The 19,093-nt window shown below is 34.6% G+C and overlaps 1 protein-coding gene across 8 annotated transcripts in view; it reads left to right on the top strand.

The window, feature by feature from the left end:
* The window catches only part of LOC114329613 (E3 ubiquitin-protein ligase FANCL), a 787,641-nt gene that overhangs the window by 301,712 nt on the left and 466,836 nt on the right, over window positions 1-19,093 (top strand). The gene's annotated exons all lie outside the window — the stretch shown is intronic.

Below are 19,093 nucleotides of genomic sequence, written 5' to 3'. Positions count from 1 at the left end.
AACTTATTTATTTGATATACTTATGATATATTATGTGCAACTTGAGAATCTATTTTGTTGATATAAATTGCATCTAATGTTCATTTTGTAAAAGCTGTTTTCCGATATTCAGGTTTTTAATTACGGCTGGACAGCTGAAAATTTGTTAATAGCTTAACGGTGTCTAGTCGGACAAACTTTGATGTACGGGAACACTGGAATAGGAGAAGTTTTAATTGTGGAACAGGTTACAGGTTTCGAATGTCAGAACGTCCCATGTACTTTGTCGGACAGAACTTCCAATTGATTTTTTACCCTTTTATTTAACTCTCATGCAAAAATCAGACTGCTATCTTGCTATCTATCACCAACATAATTCCTACCATTTGACATGTTCTACGTGTCGAACTTATTAAAATGCCTAACATATTTGTCGGACAAACATATTTTGATACATTATATAAAGTTTGCTATTGAATAAACTTAAAAACAACCTGCTAGTTTGCACAATCATAAACGTGTGAGGATGACAAGTTCCACAATTAAAATCACATTCTACAATTAAATCTTGCCCTGTTCCAGTGTTCGCATATATCAAAGTTTGTCCGAATAGATACCGTTAAGCTATTAACAAATTTTCAGCTTGCTGTTAATATACTTTTTTTTTGGTACGCGGGATCCAGGCCTTAGATGTAGAAAAATTATAAGTTTCATTATTTAGGTATAAAAACGGCTGGAGTAAAGTGATCAGTCATGTCAGTTTGAAAAACGATAGGATTAATATTATTTTACTGTTTTAAATTAGCTTGAGCTTTTATAATATGTTGATTTATATTTAATGTTTATTAAAAACTTTTGATATACAATGTGTGTTTTTATTGGGAGGGGCCCGCATTCCAACTGGAACCAGGGCCCGCTGATCTATCAGTACGCTACTGGTTTCCACCTTAACAAAAATAAACAGAATAATTCAATTTTGGTGTTACGAACTATGCCGTTACGAACTGTCGATGTTAGAAGTGTCGCCGTTACGAATTGACGGCGTTACTGATTGTCAGTTACCATTTGTGGGGTTACAAACTGTCGCGTTACGAGATGTCGGGTCACGAAACAATACTACATGGATAGTGAAGATGATGAAGCAATGTAAAAATCATAACCGTGGACACTACCGTATCAAAAATTGAAAAACTTATTACCGAATAGAAAGACGAAGAAAACTACGGAAACAACACATTAAATAAAAAAAGTGCCAAACTGTATGTTCTAAATTGTAGACTTCAGAGGGGTTGTTTCTTATACCCTAGGGCTAGGGTATACCAAACCTTTGTTTGTAGTTTTCGGATATATTTTAGCAACTACTTTCGAGCCTCTTGAAGCTTTTTGAGGAGGCCTCTTGAGGAATTACTGAGTACTTTGTAGTAGAACCATTCTTAATTTCCACTCGATCATTTTTACCTCACAAAATTAGGCACCAAGACTGACCAAACACATAGAAAATGAAGAATATTGATTGAATATCTAAAAATGCTCTATGCACAGACAGAACAAATAATGCTAGAACCGGAAACACCAGAAATGACCACAAATGAATATAAATACAAAGGAAGTTTGAAAATCACTCGAAAAGCCGAAGAACAGAAAACCTGTAGATAAAACCGGAATACCAAACGAATTACTGAAAGATTGTGGACATTAACAACATTAATTTCTAGTTGTTCTGAAGCTATTTCCTTGTGGCATTTTTATGATTAACTACAGTAGGAAAAATGAAAGAATACCCATGAACGAACATATAAAACATGCTGTATTTTTCTGTCACCGTGTCACACAAAAAATTGGCCAGCGCAAGTACATGTATTAATAATTATTATTACATGTACTTGCGTTGTTGCGCTGGGCAATTTTCTTTGTGACACGGTGACAGGAAAATACAGTGTATTTTATATAAAATCCACAAGGAAAAGAAAAGGTTTTCCTGTAGTTGGCTGTATACCATCAATCACAAAATTGGAAAGAAATCCTTTGTAAAAGGTATAAAATTTTTTATTAAAAATCGCTTAAAAGGGCTACATCACAACAAAACGTTTTCGATTTTTATAAAAAATCATCATCAGTGTTTGGTAAACTGGATGCTAGCTGATTTTTTATAAAAATCGAAAACGTTTTGTTGTGATGTAGCCCTTTTAAGGGATTTTTAATAAAAAATTTTATACCTTTTACAAGGGATTTCTTTCCAATTTTGTATTTTATACGTTCGTTCATGGGTATTCTTTCATTTTCCGACTGTATTTAGATGGGAAATAAGCCACAATTAAATTGAAAAAATAATTTTATTGACGTTTCGAAGCCCAAATCGGGTTTCGTTGTCAAAATACAAAATACTACTAAATTAAACAAAAATGTTGTTGCTAAGTAAAAAAATTCTTCTAATAATTTATTTAATCTGACTCATTTATATTGGCAATTCAGACATATATTATACATTTTAAAGTAGAAGACTTTAAAATGATATCGCCAATATTTATGAGTTGCGTTCCTGGGACGACTTTACTAAAAGATAGTTCATTCGATTACATGAAATCAATCCCAACTCAAGAATATCCGTCACAAAAAAATTATAGCATGTGATCCGTCTTTAAAAAGACAACCAAATGCAACTAGTAATTTTATTAATAGTATTTAATACAGCAATTAATTTCTAGTATTCAAAAAAGGAGATTAAAAACTACAGAGGCCTAAACTTGTTAAATACTAACCTAAAATTTATAACTAAAATTGTAGAAGAACTAATGAATCAGAGGATAAGTTTAGCAGATGAACAACAGGATTTTCGTACTGGAAGATCGTGTAGGTACAGATGCAATATTCGTCATAAAGCAAATTACTAGAATATTCGCTGTGTGTAAGTGCTTGGAGGGGATACGAGAAACGATCGTGCGCGTATAGCAGACAAATCTTGCAACTTTCTTAACATATATTTCTTAATTAATTCATATTGTTAATTGAAATTGTCAAATTGACGTATATTTTATACCTACTGTCATTGAAGAAAAAGGGATTTCGCAAATGATGTGTTATAAATTGTAAAAATTATATGTTACTCCACAATATTGATATGATATGCAATTATTAAAGTGAATTTGATCAATGGTATTTTGCTTGCAGTGCAGTGTTTACCTTTTAATAACATAACCTCAATCTTACTTTTTCTTTTTATTCTTTTTTGGGCTATGGCCTTGACAATTATCCAGTAACCAGGACTAATATAATTGGCCAATATAATTAAAAGTGCTAAAAATGTTGCTGAGCTATGAAACCAGATGTTGCTCTTCCGAACTTGCACGGTCTCAATAATAGGCCAACACAGTGCCGGATTAACTATTAGGCAAAGTAGGCAGTTGCCTAGGGGCCTCGGCCTCAAAAGAGGCCTCGCAGGCCAAAAAACGAAAAAATTCAAATATCATACAATACCATAAAAATGATGGTGGATGTATAAAACTACATTACAATGGTACTTTTGTTCACATGAAAGCCTATGTTGTGAGAAGTCTCTAATAAATGTCGTTTGGTAGAAGGGACCGTACTGCCTGTCAGTCTGCACGGTTTCTTAGAAAAGGACACATAGGATTATGGAATACCATAACTGAAGAAGTACGGAAATTTTGGATTGGGAAAGTTTCTTCAGAATGCAAAAATATTGATGGAAGTTTTTCTGGATGCAAGTTCTGAAAAAGTTGGTAGTCTCTGTAGTTAAGTTTGTATCTTCTTCCAGATTAGCGTGCGATCCTTTTTCTCTCATTTAGGCACGGTACTGTGTGGAACTAAGGTACTTATAAGGTGTGGCACGGTACTGTGTGGCAATAAGGGTACTGGAAAACCTTTTTACTTATCTTTAAAGATTGGTAATAAAGTGATAGAAGTAATGGGAAAACACGTTTTGAATTGAAATTAATGAAGCCGGATACCTACTACTCCGATTCAGTGTCGATTCAACACCAGGTTTGTCTCATATTGACCAGTTTACTATTAAATTAAGGTATGCTAGTTCATTTGATGGTATAAGCGTTTTCTCACATTCATATCCATAAGTAGCCATACTGGAGAAAATCTTTCTTCTGCTGTTTTAACCTTTTTAAACTACTGTGGCATTGATGGTAAACGACATGAGGGGACAATCATACGATAATCCAGTAAACATATTATCAGACAAATACAATGGTCTCCAGTCTCATTTATCTAATATTAACAAACTTGCAATAATTTTCATTACTTGTGCCGTACACTCGCATAATTTAGTGGGAGTAAGTTGCTGAAAGTTGCGTTGAAGTCATATCGTATTTTGGAATTGTTCAGTCCGAGTACTCTTTCAGCTTCTACCCACCGTTGGGAAGTTATGATCAAATGCTTAAATGAAACTCCACTAAGCGATCCCATTCACCGCGATCTAGTCCTTAAAAGAACAAGCCTCACTTGATGGAGTGCAAGCCGACGCAACAAGAGCTTTGTCTGCCAAGCCAGGTTATGACGCCTTTAAATCCGTTCTTCATACTTATGCTGAAGACATTAATCAGAAAGCTGAAACAATTCATGAGACTAAGTGTTTGTTGAAAGAAATGTCAAAAAAAGAAACATTCATAATGAATGAGTTTTGAGCAACAATTTTAGAATGCATTAACGCTGTAAGTAAATCATTACATAGCGAATAAATTGAACTTCATACTGAAGTTCAGCTTATAGAGAGATAATTTTGCTTACTACGAGCAGAAGGCCTGCGATCTACATCATCTACAATAGGTACTCTGAATATTTCGACGAAAGTAAACGAATGCGAGCAAGGAAGCTACATTTGGATTAGGCACATTCCAATGAAGTTTTTCTACGGGGTGAAGAAAAATTAATGGTTGAAATGTATCTAACAATTTTGGATAAGGTAATTACTAAGCTGAGTCGTCGGTTGACAGCGTATCAGTCAGTGAACTCAGTATTTGGTGTTTTGTGTGCTTTTCCGAGGTTTTGGAGGGAGAAGGTAAAGGTTTCTTCAGGGGCTCATAGCTTGGGTTGCCTAGGGGCCTCAAGATTCTTAATCCGGCACTGGCCAACATTTTTATGTCTGATTGACATGAAGAAAGAATTGGTCAGAGTAAGACTCAAAGATGTAATCGATCTTCTTTATAATAGAAAATCCCTAAATATCATAAAAACCATTGAAAGCATCTGTTTCAAACGGGAAGTCAGAATAGATGGACAACTGAATAGAAGACAGAGGGACTGATTGAGTTCTATGCTCTTCAATTTAATCATCAAAAGTGTCAACAAAGGAAGAGGGTACAAAATGGGAAACAAAGAAGTAAAAATACTCTGTTACGCAGACGACGCAATACTGATAGCTCAAGAGCAAAAGAATTTAATATGACAATCTCATCTCAGAAAACTAAAACAATAATAATCAGCAAAGAACCATGCACATGTAAAATAGAAATTATAGGCATCAGTATTGAACAAGTCATGGAAATAAAATTCCTTGGAATTACCATGTCCAGCTATGGGGACCTGAAGAAAGAAGTGAACGATCAAGTGCAAAAAGCAACTAGACTGGCAGGATTCCTTAATAACCCTATATGGCGAAACCGACATATTAACACTAAGGTGAAGTTAATAATTCATAAAGCGAGTGTTAGACCAATAATGACATATGCATCATAAACAAGATCCGGCACAGCCACAACAGCAAGACTACTGGAAACGGCAGAGATGAGAGTACCTACTGAGAACAATTACAGGATATACGCTTAGAGATCGAAAGAGGCATTAGATCGCCAGGGAGACATTAGAAGAAAATGGACACATACGGTGTGTAAATAAATGGACACTAAATAGAAAAAAAATGGAATAATCACGAAGTCTGAGCATGACAACCACCACAACAATGTCTTATGGCTCTCGGAGAAAAAAAGAGAAATCTGAAAGAAAACGATTGAATCGAAAGAAGTGTTATGGTGATTATTTTTATAATTATCACCACAATAAATAATTTTTCTTCAAATAATTTTTTCGTACCTCTGTTATTTTATGAAAGCTATTCGACAAAAGAAGAATTTCTTTAGATTTCAATTATTATAAGTAGGTACTTTTCTGTAGAATTTATTCCAAAATTTATACTTTTCAATATTTCTTTTAAAATTATTGGAGTTCCCATTGTACATGATATTCTATTTATTAAACTATGTAATTATAGTTTAATAATTAAATTAAAATTAGTCTCGCTTTATTTTCAGTTGCAATCAACTTGATCAATCAACAAGTCTTAATGCCGATATCTTAAAAGATGCGCAGCTATATTGAGCTATATTCATTTAGCGTCGTAACATGCCAAAGGCCATTTTTTATAAAACCATCATTCTTTTACGTTTAACCGGCTAGTGCTAGTGCATTCCACCATCCATCACCACACGCCACGTGCGTTTTAAAGACTTTTTCGCGATCGATCCGGCAACAGCGTAACTGCATCACAGAAATCAAGTCGGCAGTTCGTAAGGTCGTGATTGTAGCTCGTAGCGGCCTTTTGAGTCACCAGAAGAGTACGTTTTGGAACTCGTTGCCTGGTCGCTCTTCACGTTTTTTTTTCGCAACAATTGTTTCTTCGCGCGGCACCCATCGGAGAAAGTTTTGTCGATAAAATTGGAATATTTGTGCTCCGCGACTTTTTTATTTCTACGAAATCAGTTGAATCCGCGATGTGGTGGTGGGTGTTGTTTTTTTTTGTTATAAAATAGTTCTGATATTTTAAAACGGATGTTAATGGAAATACCGAATGCAAGGATTCCTATTTAGAAAGTATGTTTCTTTTTTTTATGTTTTTGCCAAATTGATGTACAATTTACACCCCACGACCTGAGCTAAGGTAATGAATGATATTGCGAGTACCTACTATATTATTTTCATTATGACTTTTACTAGACATGTCAAAGTTACCGGTAATTTTTTGCCGGTATTCTTCTTCACGTGATAGTTTCATTATCAAATTTATCTACCATCAAAACTGCAGATAGGACATCAATATATTCAGAACAAATGACATTACGTTCAAACATTTTCAATTTTGCTTCAAATAAATCTATCGAACCATATAGGTCACGAAAATGCCCTTATAGTGCAGTCACTGAATATTTTCACCTCCGATTTCGTTGAACCTCCATCGATTTTCATAAAAATTGGTGAGTACAGTACAACCTCGTTTAACCGGACTAACTGAGACCGGAAGCGATCCGGTAAATCGAAAATCCGGATAATCCGGAAATATAATAAGGTATAGTATAGTATAGTATAGTATAAAACTACATGTGAAATGATAACTTACTATATTTACACCCTATATGATTTACGCGAGCATTAGTTTTTATTTACAAAAAAGTCTTTGATCGATCAAAGACCGTCCGATCACTCAAGGCAACAAATTAGTGACCGGGAAATCGCATTACATACATACATACATACAATTGTCAAAATTATTTTTTTTTATTTTTTCATTCCGGATTGATCCGGATAATCCGGACATCCGGATGAACGAGGTCCGGATTAACGAGGTTGTACTGTAATTAGAACATACATGCGCTGTTACCCTGGGGGCATTCACTCCTTCTCAGGGGTGAAAATTATTGTATTAAAAATAATCCCATAAATCTATAAAGGGACAAATTATAAGCAAAATTTTTTTAGTATACATATTAAGTTAATAAAATAAATTAAATAATACTTTTGGAGTTATTAAAGATCAAAGATTTTAATTTTTTGAGAAAAAAAAATGCATGGTTTAAACGGGTTTACATAAATAACTCAAAAAGTATTAGCTTTTAAAAAAGTTATTATTACTTACTAAAATTGAAGGTAATCGAAAATCAAATAAATTCCTTACTTCAAAAACCTTGTAATGTAGGCGAGGATATAAAGCACTAAAACCGCCTAAACCTCTAACTTTTTTTAAAGTAAGACGGATAGTTATGAAGCCCCTTTGCATTTGGTTCGGGAGAGTTTCAGGAAAAAAGTTGACCCATTGGCATGAGGGACAAATGAAAATTGCATTGTTGTAAGCGTAAGCGGAAAATGCATTTTCCAAAATGCATGTCAAAGTGTTCAAAAAATAAAAATTCACAACTCTGAAACTAATCATGGAAATAAGTTCAATTTTCATACTCGGGGGGGTTTTTTAGGCCACTGAACACGAATATCGGGTCGTCCAGGGGTGTGATTACAAATTTTGATTGTAGGTACTTTACGGTGCTGCACTGTTTTACTTTACAAATTGATACTGTAGTTATTTTGTTCCATTAGTAATGAATCATTAGTATATATTATACAGTGTATGTTCCTAATTATTACAAATAAATCATTATAGTAATAAAATCTTGTAAATTAAAATATTATAGGGGGGCAAATGCCCCCTCCTGGCCCTATCAAATGACGCCCCTGGGTCGTCGAAACTGTAAGAGGTATCTGGTGCCCGGTATTCCGGTATGCACGTCGTCTCCTGGTGTTTTATGGAAATTTATTATAAAAATCATTAAAACTTCTTATCCCGAGGTTTTTAAGACCGCTGAACACGAATATTGCGGCGGCGATGATGTACGAGATACCTGGTGCCTGGCATGTACGTCATGTCCTGGAGTTTTATGAAAATTCGTTATGAAAATAGTTGAAATTTATTATCTCGGGGTTTTTGAGCTCGCTGAACACCAATATCGGATCGACGAAGTTGTAAGAGGTACCTGGTGCCCGGCACGTATATCATCTCGTGGAGTTTTATGGAGTTTCATCTCCAAATTTCCATAAAACTCCCGGAGAAGACGTAGATCCGGACACCAGGTAGGGGAGAGTTGGACAAAACCGGGTACCACTCCAAAAATCGTCTGTATCTTTTGCTATGTGAGAGTAGCAAATGTTTGTTGCAGATTAAAATATTCTCAAATGACTTAAGTTTGATATGCCAATGTCAATTTTTAAAAATATTCTTAAATTTTTAATTTTTTTTATTTTTATGAAAATATTGCAAAATACCCGGTTTTGTCTAACCGGTATGATAAAACCGGGTAGTAACTTAATTACCGTGTAAAAAGTCTAATGAGCAGAACATAAAATATTTATTAAAAGTATGTGAACAAAAATCGAAAATCTATGAACAGAAGTCACAAATAAAAACTTCATCTACATCATCATAGGCACTACAGGCGTCATACATTTGGTGCATGACACACATTTTATCCAGCCTTCCTTCGCATTATAATTTGAAAATAGTTAATTGTAATATAGACATGCATCGTCATTATTATCTTCTTTCTCCAAACTCTCCAAAATTTTGTTTTTGGTGCAGCCCCTGTTACCACATTTTTTCTTTTTTTTTTGTCCAGTTCATTTAGTTTTAATACTTTGACGACTGAAGATTTTTTTAAATTTTTTCTACTAGCTTTCTAACTAGCTTCTTCAACAGAAGAAGCCACATGTTGTAGACTAAAAGCAAAAAAACCAATGCAGAAACTGGAAGTAACAACAGGTCTGATAAAATCGGGTACCCGGTTTTGTCGATTTTCGGACTACCCGGTTTGGTCAAACTCGTAAACAAGACATTAAATGTTTAAGTTATGAAATAATATTCAAAATTTTTGACCAAATTAAAGGTAATATACTAGGTTACATGTATTAAATTTTGAAATGGCCATTAGTTATTTATTAGAGGAGAAAACAGCTATAAACTTACCTTAAAAATCGAGTTTCCTGCATCAAAAAGCAGGTGAGGTCTTACTGCTCCGGCACAGATTACTCAAATGAGGTAGAAATGAATACACACGACTGTTGGTGGTAAAGGGACACTAATTTTAACATTGTCTAATAGATAGCAGCAGACAGTTAGAAGAATTAAAGGGTACCCGGTTTTATCAACCTACCCGGTTTTATCCAACTCTCCCCTACCTCATATAACATCGTCGATGCAACATTCGTGTTCAGCGACCTCAAAAACCCCGATATAATAAATTTCAACCATTTTCATAACGAATTTCAATAAAACTCCAGGAGACGACGTAGACACCGGGAACCAGCTTCGTTTACATGATATTCCTGTTCAGCGACCTCAAAAATCCCCGAGTATGAAAGTTGAACTCATTTCCATGATTATTTTCCGAGTTGTGAATTTTTATTTTTTAAACACATTTTGAAAAATGCATTTTGCGCCTACAATACTTCAATTTTTATTTGTCCTTTATGCCAATAGGTCAACTTTTTTCCTGAAGCTCTTCCAAATCGAATGCAAAAGGTTTCATAACGATCCGTCTTACTTTAAAAAAATTAGAGGTGTAATGCTTTATTTCCTCGCCTAATATTCGGGATGGACTCGAGCCGAGCCGAGCTTTTGACAAGCTTGAGCTCGGCTCAAAACTTTGAGCTCGGCTCGAAACTTCAAGCCGAGCTTGAGATAGAAGCTCGGCTTGAACATCGACGTGCAGGTTGAACTCGTGGCTCGTGTTGGCTCGGTTCGAATAGTTCGAGCCGAGCCGAGCTCGAAAACATAGTAATGAATGTAAAATGTAACTGAAAAATGAATAACCATTCTCGTTGGAACTTTACCGCGCTGAGCAGATGTGACGTGAATTGCAAATTGTAGAATTCCCTCATCTTCCTTAGTCTCAGCATCCGTATGGCTTGCAAATTGTAGAAGCCTCGGAGGTGTAACCAGAGAAGGTTCCCATTGTTTTCATTCTGGTGGGATGTAGAATAGCATTATGTTGTTTTATATGCCATTAGAGTGAAAACTTAGTCTTTTTGTAAAATGTAACGTTCGTAGTAATTTACGGACACACTGTATATTAAAAATACATATCTGTAGTCTGAATTACTTATTCTCAAACAAAAGTTTCAGTCGTAGCAGAAATAAATGAATTAGAAAAAGTATTACAGTATTCGCTAAAATATTGACGAGCTCATTACGGAAAGCTCGGCTCGTTTCGAATTCAGCTCGACTCGTTTTGAATTCAGCTCGACTCGGCTCGAAAAAAATTTGATTCGGCTCGAAGCTCAGCTTGCAAGAAACAAACCAACTTGAGCTCGAAGCTCGGCTCGTCAAATGAGCCGAGCCTCGAGTCAAGCCGAGCTAAGCTCGAACTTGTGACCATCCCTACCTAATATTAATTCAGAGTGAATTATAGATAATTGAATTCGGCGAGTATTTACTCAAATCTAAGTATTCAAGCTTAAATTTCGGGAAAAAGATGCATTTTATTACATATACCTAGATACTTACTAAACACTTATCACAGTTCTAAGGAATACCAATCAAATGAGCTCCAGATGAAGTTGATAGCATCAAAATTAAGTAAGTTGACGAAAATGATGGAAATGAGAGAACCCTTTCGAATTAGAGAGAACTAGAAGAATTAGAAAGAACCCTTTTCGAGTTATTTATGAAAGGGTAGCATTTACCCCAAGGGTAAAAGCGCAAGTTGACACCATGTCACTTTTGTTTCTTGAGGTATCCTCTAACCACTCACCAATGTTCATGAAAATCGATGGGGGTTCACCGAAATTGAAGGTAATAGCTCATACCACCTTCAGTAACTGCACTATTATTATCCGCGACCCTTCTCAACCTTCCCATCTTGTGTCAGTATGAGTAGGTACACTATATGGAGACCTGTAAGAAGGAGTGGAAACGCAATGCATCGTTTGTGGGCTAACTTTTCAACCTCTAATTCAACTTTCAGCAATCGCCGCTAGAGGCGCAAGTGTTCGAATAGGTGCTACAAATACATTAGCTCTTATGGACTTATTTAATATTTAACTCATTTTATTTTTGTTTTTAGCGTAATTAGACATTAATTTATTGGTGGATTGTAGCTGAATATGTTTTATGCCAAAAATAAATTATTTTAACCTTATAACATATCGACGTGTGGTAAAAAGTGTATTCTTTATATACCATTGTAGATGGAGATGTGACATCAAATTTAAATTTGTCATTACTTTAATATGTAGGACAGCTTATTTTGAAGCGGAAATATTTTGTCACATTATCTAACTGCCACATTTATATACCAATGGTATTTCAACGGCAAATTAATTTTTTAATATCTTTGTAACTGATATTAAAAAGTTTGTTAGTTGAAAAAATTGACTTAACTGTACGTAATTGTTTTTAAAAAGTTTAAAAAGTTATTTAAATAATTTGAAGTTTATTGATCAATTTTTTTTAATTAGGTATTCTTTTTATCAAAATTTAAACTGCTTTTTTTAATACTTCATTTATCTATATTCTGAAAGCTTACCTATCAGATGTTTAAATTTAGTTAATAAAAATATATGTCTATAAACTACGCAGACGATAGTCTGACTTTTATAAAATTAATGTTAATTTTTGTGAAATATTTTGTCTCAAAAAATGCATTGTTTCGACAGAAAAACTTTCAAGATCGTCCTACTATTATCACTATAATTTTCAGGTTAAAATAAAAACCAATAATAGGCACAAATTTTATTTACACCGAAGGAAATAACATACAAACGAATAGGTTTAATCCACGAACGTTATAAATAACATAAAGACAAATCTTTATAAAAAGTCTTTATTAACTTCGTTAAGTTCCCTTTTGAATTTTTTATCGGAACGATAACTCGATATAAATCCCGGTACGAAGCAAGTTCTTTTAGTGTAAGCTTTCTTGGCACTCATATTTAAATAATATTAACCACCAAAACCAATAATCTTATATTAACTACGAATAATTAATTATTTTCGAAATTTTCACATTCACTCCAATGCAAAAGTAGCATCTATTTCTACGCCACCGCCGCCCTAGCGAGAAACCAAGCAAACAGGCAAAATTGTGTACAAAAATTTCAAGGTCGTCCTATCTCGATTCCTCTCCTCTGTGTAGGTCTCCATAGTACACTACCAAGACAGCAAGATTCGTCCGTCTGCTATTCAATTTTCCAAGTTCTTTGACTTATTGATCTAATAGTACTTATTATTCTCGAGACCTAAACCAGTGGCGTGCGGTGACTTTTTCGAAAGGGGAAGCGATTCAATAAGGATATAAAAATATTTTCTTAAGGGTCGAGGGTCGAGCAACTTTCCACCTGATAACACTCTGATGCGCAGGGGCTCTCTATCAGCAAAGTACTTAATTATGTGAGACGTCCTGCGTCCTGCGTAAATCCGTGACGCGTGAATGCGTGAGGCACTCTATTCCCGCTATTTCTAGTGACTAGTGACCTATCATTGATCTGTATTGCTAGCTCGGGCCTTGAGTCCTCGCGCCGGGCTTGGTTTTCTAAAGAAGAATCATATTTAAAAAAAATATACTCCGAGGCATTTTCCACAACACACAACTTTCACTAAAATGACACTTATTTATACTCGAGGTCTATTCTCCTATCAACTTCTGATAATTGTTGAATGCAGTCTTTTTTAATGGATAATAGGGCTAACTTTCAAAGTCTGTCTTCGCTTGTTGAATTTCTTTTAAACTCTTAATTTGAAACTTTTAATGCATCTTAATACTGCAAAACTTCGTTCAACTGATGCACTTGTGGCTGGGATAGTTAGTAGTACTAATTCACACAACTTGACCACTTCACACAGCGACTTGTTTAAACCAGTAGTTGTAAAGAAATCCCAGATTTCTGGGTATTTCTTTATCATTCATGTCAGTTGTTTCATAAATGATAGTTAACTGAGAATGCAAAGCTGGGATATCAAAAAATTTTCATTATTTAGTCGTAATGACATAAATTCCTCTGTGGGAAATTTTGATGAATTATAATTAGAAATATTAAGATTATATATAATTCTACAAATTTTAAATCGTTAAAATTTTGAAAGCTAGAATTCATTTGTTGTAGAATATTATCAAAAGGTCTCTTTGTTTCCTCTGTTTTCTCTGTCTCTCTGTCTCCGAAATTATCAATCTTCATTATTTTTCTTTCATGTTCAAACTCCATATGTTCAGTTTTATCCCAAATATTTTTAAACTGCTCTCGTTTTTTTAATTATCGTATTAATAAAGTCATCAATTTGTCTTATACAAAATGCAATACCATTTGATTTCTGTAAAATGTCAAATAAAAGATCAGTAAAAGGAAATATCTCTGCAAAAAATTTAAATCGAAATATTCTTTAAGCGAATGTTTGTAATACCTAAGCGCCCGTGCCCCTTAGCAGCAGTAACAGTCGGAGCATCTCACTTTCGGGAAGGCGATACGACGAGCGCTTCCATGGCATACCAAAATTCGCGTGACTAGTGGCTGCGGTCATTGAACCCTGACCAATTTTAAAAGGGACAACTGCATGACAAGCGGCGATTTTGAGATGCGCTTCTGCCAGGAGTAGACCAAATAGTTGAATTGTGTGCATATTGAGTTCGTTCGTACGCGATTAATTTTTAATATTTTTCAATGCCTATTGGCTAGGTAATATGTAGATTATTTGGATTAGGGAAAAAATTTTATTATTAAATATTAATTAATAATATATTTTCTTATATCGACGAATAAATAGGGAAGCGGCGCTTCCCCCGCTTCCATGGACCGCACGCCTCTGACCTAAACTGACGATAGTGTATTCTTACCATCAATTTCATCATCATTGACTTAAAAACTAGTCGATCACTATTAAATATACATGTCTAATTATTTCTAATTATGTTCTTCCTTTTTAAGCCATAATTGATGACTGTCTGATAACTACTGAATGGCATAGACTAGACACTTTATCTCTTGTAGTAATTATACATTCCATCAGACGTGTTATTAAGAGCTTCGCCCAGCATGTATTTAGATAAAAATAGCATTCAACATTAAAAAAAAATTCAAATTGTTTCAGAATAGTTGTCATGTAGGTGATTACATTTTTTACATTTTTGTTTAGTAAAGTGTGTACTGTGTACTGTCCTAGGGCGTGAATACGTTTTTAATTGCAGACATATATTATGTTATTCTAAATCGATCTGAAGGCAGAAAATTATTTCGGAGAAAATGCCTATAAACATTTTTTTATGACCGTTTAATAACATGGTCATTATTCACTATTTTTGAAGAGATAATATCACCCACTACTTTACCCGTGAGTAAGAGTTCTTACTCACGGGTTTACCTAATCAACTAATGCATGCCTACTGACATATGTGACAGATATTAAGGTCGAAACGGACTGGCATTACTCTACTTGAGCTTTCGTGCTACAGTCTTTTTTGATTCTCTAACAGCAATATACCTATTGCCTCCACTTTTCCGTACCTAGACTCAATAATAAATGACAACAACATCAGTCAAGAAGCACGGATTCTTAGCGGTAATAAGTGCTTTTATGCATACAAAGACTTATTGAAAAGTAAGACTAAATCGTGAGTCTAAGCGTAGAATCTACAAAACAGTAATTAGACCAGTGGTCACATATGGATGTGAAACGTAGACCCTCTCAAACACTGATGAAAATCAACAGAGAATATTTGAGCGCAAAATACTAAGGAAGATATTTGTACCAACCCAATGCAGCGATGGTTCGTGGAGAATTAAAATTAACCACGAACTGGATGAACTAATGCAGAGCGCAGATATTGTTAGATTTGTAAAGTCCCAAAGACTAAACTGGTTTGGCCACCTAGAAAGAATGCCAGATAATCGAGCTGTAAAAGTAATCCAGAGATAAAAGCCCCAAGGAAAGAAAACAAGAGGAAGGCCCCGTAAAAGATGGATAGACGACGTAGAGGAAGATCTTAAAACCATGAACATCCGGCAGAGACGACGGAAAGTATCCGACAGTGCAGAATGGAAGAACATTGTTAAGCAGGCCAAGACTCACAACGGGTGGTAGCGCCATTAGAAGAAGAAAAACAGCAATATACCTAAATAGTGTACTTATATCTTTATACATACGAATAATCCTCACGGTTGAGACTCTTATTTTACTTATAGGTACTTGTTGCAACAGTATTATACGCCTCCTAATAGTAGGCAACCAATTATTCAGCCGCGTACTATTGGTGAACTACTGAACTACATTAAATGTTTTGTATTTGTAAATTTTAATTTTAATCGAGAGTACTTGAGCCGCTTAGAGCAAAAGTGGTGTAAGTCAAAAAATCAAGTTCTCAGCAAGCAAGTGCTTTAGTAGAAATGCTGTACACACAAAGGTGTTTATGGAATTTGTTTTTTGTTTGGACAGATAAATATAATATATTCTTTTATCCTAACAAAAAACAAATTCCATCAAAAACCTTCGTGTGTACAGAATTTCTACTAAAGCACTTGCTTGCTGAGAACTTGATTTTTTGACTTACATCATTTTGCTCTCAGCCGCTCTTAATTGATAATTATATTTTTCTACTAATAAAACTAGAAGGTCGTAGAAAAAGCATAGTATTCTACTCACCTTCAGCTCGTGTCGCAATCATCATCATCGTGAGTAATAGCCATCATTACATGCTCGTTGAATAATACTATTATACCATCAAATCAGCATAAAATAACTTCCAGAATATGTAGTACTTATTGTTGTAAGAATTATTGTGCATTCTACTCAATACAATATTTTTGTTTAAATGAAATTTTTTAGTGAATTATAACAAAAAAAAAAAACGTTAGTGGGGTATACGACAAAAAATAACCGTTATCTGAGAAATGTGTGGATATGGGCCATTCCACGAGCATACGCCTGTTTTGGATTACTTCGACAACGAATATTTTACTGTGCAACATAAGAAGTAAGAAAGTAAATGGCGCTAATAATTATTCCAATAAACAACGATGTAATTTGCAATTTACTTTCGTTCTTCTTATTTTGCACAGTGAAATATTTGTTGTCGAAGTAATCCAAAACAGGCGTATGTTCGTGGAATAGGGTATAACAAATAATTACTCGTAATAAGAGAGGTAGAGCTGAAGATCCAGACACTACAGCGGATGAAACTTCTTGAAAACTATCCTACAATTTTATTCTTTTTTAATTGTGACATGCTTCTCTGATATTTGCACAATATTTACTATACTGCGTTTGCCTGCTCTTTTTCCTTCATAATATTTTGTAGCAACCTATATTTAGGACCTCTCATTACATATCCGAAATATTCCAGCTTTCTCTTCTTGGTGCTTTTTATAATCTCATGGAAGAGACTTGGGAGACCTGGGCTATTAAAACATGTTCCAATTTAAAGTCGTCCCAGGAACGCAACTTATAAATATTGCCAATACCATTTTAAAGTCGTCTACTTTAAAATGTATAATGTCTAAATTGCCGATATAAATTAGTCAGATTAAATTAAATTATTAGGTAGAAGAATTTTTTACCAAGCAAAAAACAAAACTTGTTTAATTTATTAATATTTTGTATTTCGATAACGATTTCCGAAGTGGAAGTTGAAACATCAATAAATTCCTACTTAAATTATGGCTTATTTCCTAATAAAATAGAAAATGGCCCAATTAGTTGATTGTTCTTTGCCCTAGTATATATTTTATATTTTCCTGTTTGAGTAGAAATCAATTAAAGGCCTGGATCCCGCGTACCAAAAAAAGTTGATTAATAGCAAGCTGAAAATTTGTTAATAGCTTAACAGTGTCTCGTCGGACAGACTTTGATGTACGGGAACACTGGAACAGGGCAAGTTCTAATTGTGGAACAGGTTAAAATTTTGGAACGTCAGACTACGAAAACGTCCCATGCATTTTGTCGGACAGAACTTCCAATTGATTTGTTACCCTTTCATTAAACTCTCATGCAAAAATCAGACTGGTATTTATCACCAACTGGGCATTTTAATAAGTCCGACACGTAGAACATGTCAAATGACAGGAATTATGACAGATGATAAATAGCAGTCTGATTTTTGCATAAGAGTTTAATGAAAGGGTAACAAATAAATTGGAAGTTCTGTCCGACAAAATACATGGGACGTTTTCGTAGTCTGACGTTCCAAAATTTTAACCTGTTCCACAATTAGAACTTCCCTGTTCCAGTGTTCCCGTACATCAAAGTTTGTCCGACTAGACACCGTTAAGCTATTAACAAATGTTCAGCTTCCTATTAATCAACTTTTTTTGGTACGCGAGATCCAGGCCTATTAATCCTTTCGTCTTTTAATATATCTAAATTAACACTGGTATATGAACCTTCAATATCCCAACATATACCACTTATTCCACCCAAGATAATCTGATGGGATCTAATCAAGATGTTTTATAATTTTTTTTAATAAATTTTATCTCTGTTTTTGTATAAAAATATAATTACACCATGAGAATATTGCAGATTGACAGGTGTGGGAGAGACTGATAAATTTCATGTTAAAGTAGGATTGCACCAAGGCTCTGTGCTTAGTCCGTATTTATTATGGGCCATTCCACGAACATACGCCTGTTTTGGATTACTTCGACAACGAATATTTTACTGTGCAACATAAGAAGTACGAAAGTAAATGGCGCTAATAATTGTTTCAATAAACAACAATGTAATTTGCAATTTACTTTCGTTCTTCTTATTTTGCACAGTAAAATATTCGTTGTCGAAGTAATCCAAAACAGGCGTATGTTCGTGGAATAGGGTATATCATTAGTTTTGGACCAGATAACAGCGAAACTAAAGGGTAACATTCCATGGTGCTTAATGTATGCTGATGATGTCGTGTTAGTAGGAAATAGTGAAAGAGACTTAGAACAAAAACTGAAACAGTGGAGGCAAGCTCTGGGGGAAAAGGTTTAAAACTTAGTAGGACAAAAACAGAGTATTTGGAATGTTCATTTAAAGATGGAGTTACTACAAATAAAATGGTTTCTTTGGATCGTGAACTGATTGTAAAAAGAAATAGTTTTAAGTACCTGGGATCGGTATTACAGAGTAATGGAGAAATAGATGGAGATGCATGCAGTAGAATTAGGGCTGGATGGATGAAGGCTGACGATAAGGCAGGACATGTTGGTAAAGGGGATTAACATTGATATGACCCAATATAGAATTGTGTGGAGAAACGCAGTTAGGGAAGCCGACCCCGCTAGGGATAAGGCAAAGAGAATGATGATGAGAATATTGCAGAGTGAACAGCTAAAATTTATATAAATGTTATATTACATTATAATT

Source organism: Diabrotica virgifera, chromosome 3 (assembly GCF_917563875.1).
Source record: "Diabrotica virgifera virgifera chromosome 3, PGI_DIABVI_V3a".
Taxonomy (NCBI): Eukaryota; Metazoa; Arthropoda; class Insecta; order Coleoptera; family Chrysomelidae; genus Diabrotica; species Diabrotica virgifera.
This window is presented reverse-complemented; position numbering and strand designations above follow the sequence as displayed.